The sequence below is a fragment of the Silurus aristotelis genome (genome assembly GCF_946808225.1).
Source record: "Silurus aristotelis genome assembly, chromosome: 2".
NCBI lineage: Eukaryota > Metazoa > Chordata > Actinopteri > Siluriformes > Siluridae > Silurus > Silurus aristotelis.
The window spans coordinates 38,936,162-38,943,661 of NC_139575.1; the positions used below are offsets into that span (position 1 = coordinate 38,936,162).

The 7,500-nt window shown below is 44.1% G+C and overlaps 1 long non-coding RNA gene across 1 annotated transcript in view; it reads left to right on the top strand.

Moving 5' to 3' along the window:
* Positions 1-1,002, top strand: part of LOC310737708 — a 6,912-nt gene extending 5,910 nt beyond the window's left edge. Inside the window, exon 3 of the long non-coding RNA XR_014536873.1 lies at positions 661-1,002. This is a non-coding gene — a long non-coding RNA (uncharacterized lncRNA). The remainder of the gene's footprint in view (positions 1-660) is intronic.
* The last annotated feature ends 6,498 nt before the right edge of the window (positions 1,003-7,500 follow it).

Below are 7,500 nucleotides of genomic sequence, written 5' to 3' on the forward strand. Positions count from 1 at the left end.
TTTTTGGGGTTAGGATTAGGATTTAGAGTTAGGGTTAGAAATTAGAGTTAGGTTTTAGGGTTAGGGTTGGGGTTAGGTTTTGGGGTTAGGATTTAGAGTTAGGGTTAGAAATTAGGGTTAGGTTTTAGGGTAAGGCCTAGAAATTAGGGTTAGGGTTAGGGATAGAAATTAAGGTTAAGGTTAGGGTTAGGGATAGACATTAGGATTAGGTTTAAGGTTAGGGTTGGGGTTAGGTTTTGGGGTTAGGATTAGGATTTAGGGTTAGGGTTAGAAATTAGGGTTAGGGATAGAAATTAGGGTTAAGGTTAGGATTAGGTTAGGGTTATGGTTAGGTTAGGGTTAGGGGTACAAATTAGGGTTAGGTTTTAGAATTAGGGTTAGGTTAAGGTTAAGGTTAGGGATAGAAATTAGGGTTAGGGTTAGGTTTTAGGGTCAGGGTTAGGATTTAGGGTTAGGGATAGAAATTAGGGTTAGGTTTTAGGATTAGGGTTAGGGATAGAAATTAGGGTTAGGGTTAGGTTTAGAGTCAGAGGAAGGTGCTAACCTGTTTGCACAGGCCATCAATGCCCCCTAAGAATATTTTATTCACCTCTCGTTGAGGCCTTGGGGATAAGCAGTACTTAATTTCTGAATCCAAATTCTCTCTGCTCTTTTCCTCAGGGGTACAGACCATTGTGGGTTTGCCTGTAGGACCATGACCCTGAGAGCTTCCCATCCATGCTCCCGGAAGTGTTTGACCAGGTGAGTATCTATTTGTTTTCCTTTTAATATGTTGTGTTTGTGTTGTGTCATCCTGATCAAGATGGTGTTGCCCGTCTCTCCAACATATTGGGCTCCACATTGATTACAGGAAATGAGGTAGACACAATTTTTGCTGTGCACTGTACTTGAGCGATGAGTGGTGAAGACTTCCTTGGTGAATTTGTTTTGAATGTGTTGTTTTTGTTCCAGATATTGTCCCTGATGTTTAGGTTTTCCCTGCTGAAGAGGATTGAGTTTGGCCCTGACCAAATAGTCTTGCAGGTTTTTGCATTTCCTGAAAGCTGCAATGACTTTGTGGTCTCTGAATCTTGGTATTTGTCCCAATATTTGCATGAAGTTGGACCTTATCTCCTTGATAAGCTTCACAGAGACAGAGGAATATGTCAGGACGAGCGGCACGCTGGTGCCTTCCGCCCGGGTTCCTATTGTGAGGTATGATTTGAAAATCCTCCTCAAAAAGGACCTTTTATATCCCCTGTTCCTGAGTGCTCTAAAGAGGATTCGTGTCGCTTCCATGAAGTCCCGTTCTCGGGTACATATGCGACGAAACCTCAGGAGTTGTGATTTGACCAGGCCAGAGTAAGTGTGTTTAGGGTGAAAGCTCTCCTTGTGCAGTAGAGCGTGTGTGTCTGTTTCCTTAAAAAAGACCTTAATGTCCAGTTTGTGTGTGGAACTGAAATCCGGGCCTTTGTAGGTCGTTGTGTCCAAAAAATCCACCGAGAGCTGACTAATGGAGGATTTCAGTTTTATGGATGGGTTATGGTTGTTAAGTGTTGTTAAAAACTCATCAAACTCCCTCTCTGTGTGTGTCCAAACTCCCCAAATATCATCAAGATATCTATAATAATAAAGGGGCCGTTTATGGCATCGGGATAGGGCCGAGGTCTCCCATTCTGCCATAAATATGTTGGCGTAGGCCGGAGCAAACTTCTTCCCCATCGCTGTTCCTTTAATCTGAAGGAAGAATTCCCCATTGAACTCAAAGTCATTCCTTTTTAGATTTATTTCTAATAATTGGATGAGTTCTTTTTCAGGCCTGGATTTGTCCGGGTATTTTTGAAAAATATTTTTTATGGCCTGTATTCCTTCCTGGATGTCGATATTGGTGTAAAGGCTGTCAATGTCCATAGTAAACAGGACAGCCTCTTGGGGAATTTCAAGTCCTTTAACTTTCTGAATAAAGTCATACGTGTCTTTTAAATAGCTAGGGTGGCTCGTGGAAAGGGGATTTAAATGAAAGTCCAGGAATTCGGCCGTATAGTACGTTTCGCTTCCGCAATCCGACACTATAGGCCTTCCTGGAGGAATTTCGTTTGGTTTGCTCCATTTGGCCGGATCTTTGTGGATTTTAGGGAGCATGTAGAATCTCCTGCTCCTGGGCTCTGTGTCACCCAAGAGATAGGACTTCTGTTTGGCATTTTTGTATATAGGATCTGAACTATTTCCTTGACCAGGGGTACGGTGTCTGGATAAATTGGTTTATCTAATTTTTGGTAATAAGTTCTATCCTGTAATTGTCTGTACCCTTCCCACAGATATTGCTCGCGGTCCATAATAACTGTTGCACTGCCCTTGTCAGCTGGTTTGATGATAATATTTTGGTTATTTTTTAACTCTTCAAGAGCACTGATTTCCTCAGGAGTGAGGTTACGTTGTTCCCAATATGGTCTGCAGTGTCTCTTGAAGGATCTAAGGTCTGTATCGAACAACGTGAGAAGATCAGTGGGCAGTTTATCTATGGGTGGGACCCAGTCTGATTTAGGTGTGAAAGGTGGGGGAGTTTGATCTGCGTCATTTTGAAAATAGGATGCCAATTTTAGTCTTCGGTGGTATTGTTGCAGATCATATCGCATTTGCCTCCTGTTGTATTGTTTACTGATTTTCCATGCTGGAATAAAGGTTAGGCCTCTATTAAGAAGGCTGAATTGTGGGTAAGTGATTTTGTTTTTTTTTGGCTAAGACAACAACATTTTTGTTCCCCTCCTGTGCATGCAGGCTTATGGGGAGATTTAATTTAAATGTTGAAGCCAATGCTCCAGCATTTTTCTGGCTGTATTAACTGTCCAGTGAATATTGTCACTCTCCGTGTGGAACTCTGATCTGGGTAGGGCCGGAATATGATTCAGGTTGGCAGTGATGTAACCACTCAGGAGGTTTAATTGTGTTTGCTCTTTTGTTGGGAGCGTTCCTGAAAAGTTAAGTTCCGGAACCCAAATCTGCGCAACCGGGAATTTTTCTTTCGCCGCTCTTACTGCCGCCTGCATTTGTTTAATGGCAGTGTCTTTGGCGTTCTGAGTCCGACTGTTGATGCCCAGTGCTAAAATAAGGTGCTCAACATCATTGGAGACCGGGATTTTGTTTATCACGGCCTCCATGTGTCTGAACGTGGCCCCCGGATAGCTTTCTATTTGGAGGTCTGGGTTCTTAAAGGGGGGAATTCTGGAGAGGTTGGAATCCCCAATAACTAGGCATTTCTTACGGACAGTTAGTTTCCACTCTATCATTTTTCTGGGAGTGTTTATGTGCCTATTTGGAACAGACTCACTGGAGTCACATGGTGTTGCAGAAGGCACCCTGAGCTCCACATTAATACGGGCCTGTGTGGCTGTTCTAAGGCTGCCGATTTTTTCTGGGCTTAGGGTCACCCTTTGTGAGCTGCCGTCATTATTCTGTTCGCACTCTCCCTGATCTTCGATAATAACGAGTTCCTCTTCCCATCTAACACAGGGATTGGAACTCGGGCAAGGAGTGCGTTGTGCTTTTGGGGAGGCAGGAGGATCTGGGTTAGGGTTAGGGTTAGGGTTAGGGTTAGAAGTTAGGGTTAGGTTTTAGGGTTAGGCCTAGAAATTAGGGTTAGGGATAGAAATAAAGGTTAAGGTTAGGTTTTAGGGTTAGGGATAGAAATTAGGGTTAGGTTTAGGGTTAGGGTTGGGTTTAGGTTTTGGGGTTAGGATTAGGATGTAGGGTTATGGTTAGAAATTAGGGTTAGGGATAGAAATTAAGGTTAAGGTTAGGATTAGGTTAAGGTTAGGGTTAGGGTTGTGGTTAGGGATACAATTCAGGGTTAGGGTTAGGTTAGGTTTAGTTTAAGGTTAGGGCTTAGGGTTAGGGATAGGAATTAGGGTTAGGATTTAGGGTTAGGGATAGAAATTAGGGTTAGGGTTAGGTTTAGAGTCAGAGGAAGGTGCTAACCTGTTTGCACAGGCCATCAATGCCCCCTAAGAATATTTTATTCACCTCTCATTGAGGCCTTGGGGATAAGCAGTACTTAATTTCTGAATCCAAATTCTCTCTGCTCTTTTCCTCAGGGGTACAGACCATTGTGGGTTTGCCTGTAGCACCATGACCCTGAGAGCTTCCCATCCATGCTCCCGGAAGTGATTGACCAGGTGAGTATCCATTTGTTTTCCTTTTAATATGTTGTGTTTGTGTTGTGTCATCCTGATCAAGATGGTGTTGCCCGTCTCTCCAACATATTGGGCTCCACATTGATTACAGGAAATGAGGTAGACACAATTTTTGCTGTGCACTGTACTTGAGCGATGAGTGGTGAAGACTTCCTTGGTAAATTTGTTTTGAATGTGTTGTTTTTGTTCCAGGTATTGTCCCTGATGTTTAGGTTTTCCCTGCTGGAGAGGATTGAGTTTGGCCCTGACCAAATAGTCTTGCAGGTTTTTGCTTTTCCTGAAAGCTGCAATGACTTTGTGGTCTCTGAATCTTGGTGTTTGTCCCAATATTTGCATAAAATTGGACCTTATCTCCCTGATGAGCTTCACAGAGACAGAGGAATATGTCAGGACGAGCGGCACGCTGGTGCCTTCCGCCCGGGTTCCTATTGTGAGGTAGGATTTAAAAATCCTCCTCAAAAAGGACCTTTTATAACCTCTGTTCCTGAGTGCTCTAAAGAGGATTCGTGTCGCTTCCATGAAGTCCCGTTCTCGGGTACATATGCGACGAAACCTCAGGAGTTGTGATTTCACCAGGCCAGAGTAAGTGTGTTTAGGGTGAAAGCTCTCCTTGTGCAGTAGAGCGTGTGTGTCTGTTTCCTTAAAGAATACCTTGATGTCCAATTTGTGTGTGGAACTGAAATCCGGGCCTTTGTATGTCGTGGTGTCCAAAAAATCCACCGAGAGCTGACTAATGGAGGATTTCAGTTTTATGGATGGGTTATGGTTGTTAAGTGTTGTTAAAAACTCATCAAACTCCCTCTCTGTGTGTGTCCAAACTCCCCATATATCATCAAGATATCTAAAATAATGAAGAGGCCGTTTATGGCACCGGGATAGGGCCGAGGTCTCCCATTCTGCCATAAATATGTTGGCGTAGGCCGGAGCAAACTTCTTCCCCATCGCTGTTCCCTTAATCTGAAGGAAGAATTCCCCATTGAACTCAAAGTCGTTCCTCTTTAGATTTATTTCTAACAACTGGATGAGTTCTTTATCAGGCCTGGATCTGTCCGGGTATTTTTGAAAAATATTTTTTATGGCCTGTATTCCTTCCTGGATGTCGATATTTGTGTAAAGGCTGTCAATGTCCATAGTGAACAGGACAGCCTCTTGGGGAATTTCAAGTCCTTTAACTTTCTGAATAAAGTCATATGTGTCTTTTAAATAGCTAGGGTGGCCCGTGGAAAGGGGATTTAAATAAAAGTCCAGGAATTCGGCCGTATAGTACGTTTCGCTTCCGCAATCCGACACTATAGGCCTTCCTGGAGGAATTTCGTGGGGTTTGCTCCATTTGGCCGGATCTTTGTGTATTTTAGGGAGCATGTAGAATCTCCTGCTCCTGGGCTCTGTGTCACCCAAGAGATAGGACTTCTGTTTGGCATTTATGTGCTTTTTTGTATACAAGACTTGGACTATTTCCTTGACTAGGGGTACAGTGTCCGGGTAGATAGGTTTGTCTAATTTTTTGTAATAAATTTTATCCTGTAATTGTCTGTACCCTTCCCACAGATATTGCTCACGGTCCATAATAACTGTTGCACTGCCCTTGTCAGCGGGTTTGATGATAATATTTTGGTTATTTTTTAACTCTTCAAGAGCACTGATTTCCTCAGGAGTGAGGTTAAGTTGTTCCCAATATGGTCTGCAGTGTCTCTTGAAGGATCTAAGGTCTGTATCGAACAACGTGAGAAGATCAGTGGGCAGTTTATCTATGGGTGGGACCCAGTCTGATTTAGGTGTAAAAGGTGGGGGAGTTTGATCTGCGTCATTTTGAAAATAAGATGCCAATTTTAGTCTTCGGTGGTATTGTTGCAGATCATACCGCATTTGCCTCCCGCTATATTGTCTGTTAATTTTCCATGCCGGAATAAAGGTTAGGCCTCTATTAAGCAGGCTGAATTGTGGTCGAGTGATCTTGGCTTTTTTGGCCAAAACAACCACATTTTTTTTCCCCTCCTGTGCATGCAGGCTTATGGGGAGATTTAATTTAAATGTTGAAGCCAATGTTCCAGCATTTTTCCGGCTGTATTAACTGTCCAGTGAATATTGTCACTTTCAGTGTGGAACTCTGATCTGGGCAGGGCCGGAATATGATTTAGGTTGGCAGTGATGTAACCACTCAGGAGGTTTAATTGTGTTTGCTCCTTTGTTGGGAGCATTCCTGAATAGTTCAGTTCTGGAACCCAAATCTGCGCAAGCGGGAATTTTTCTTTTGCTGCTCTTAAAGCCGCCTGCATTTGTTTAATTGCAGTGTCTTTAGCGTTTTGAGTCCGACTGTTAATGCCCAGCGCTAAAATGAAATGCTCTACGTCATTGGAGACCGGAATTTTATTAATAACGGCCTCCATGTGTCTGAACGTGGCCCCCGGATAGCTTTCTATTTGGAGGTCTGGGTTCTTAAAGGGGGGAATCCTGGAGAGGTTGGAATCCCCAATGACCAGGTATTTCTTACGGACAGTCAGTTTCCACTCTATCATTTTTCTGGGCGTGTTTATGTGCCTATTTGGAACACCCTCACTGGAGTCACATGGTGTTGCAGAAGGCACCTTGAGCTCCATATTAATACGGGCCTGTGTGGCTGTTCTAAGGCTGCCGATTTTGTCTGGGCTTAGGGTCACCCTTTGTGAGCTGCCGTCATTATTCTGCTCGCACTCTCCCTGGTCCTCGATAATAACGAGTTCCTCTTCCCATCTAACACAGGGATTGGAACTCGGGCAAGGAGTGCGTTGCGCTTTTGGGGAGGCAGGAGGATCTAGGGCGATTTCGGACTGACTGTCCGAATCTTCTTCCCTATAAGGCGACCAATCGTTTGGTGGATCTGTCATGGTGGAAGTGGTTCTGGAAGATTTTGGTTCTGGTTGGGTGGACAGATCTGGTAGGGAGTGTGCCTCGGCCTCGGCATGCACCGAGGCCTGCACCGCGATGGCACCGTCAGCTGCTTCAGGTGATAGAGAAGAAGCAGCAGGGACACTTTGCGTCTCTGCTTCCTCTCTCGCCTCCTCCACATCAGCAGTGGGTGTAGGGATCTTATATTTGTCCCCTATCAGTGTGTGAGCATCCTGTATTGATCTATACCTCAGTCTTTTCCCAATCCCACGTTTTGCCCATAACACAGCAGTGTTAAAACATTCTTCCCAGCCTCGGGAAGGATATTGCTGCAGCTTGGCCATTTCTTCCACCAATGTGTCCTCATAATGGTTTTTGAGGATCAACATGGTGGTATAGGCCCAGTTTTTAGCATTGCCTTCTATGAGGGCTTGTGTTGTGGGGTTTGGCAGAGCTGGTTTGATGA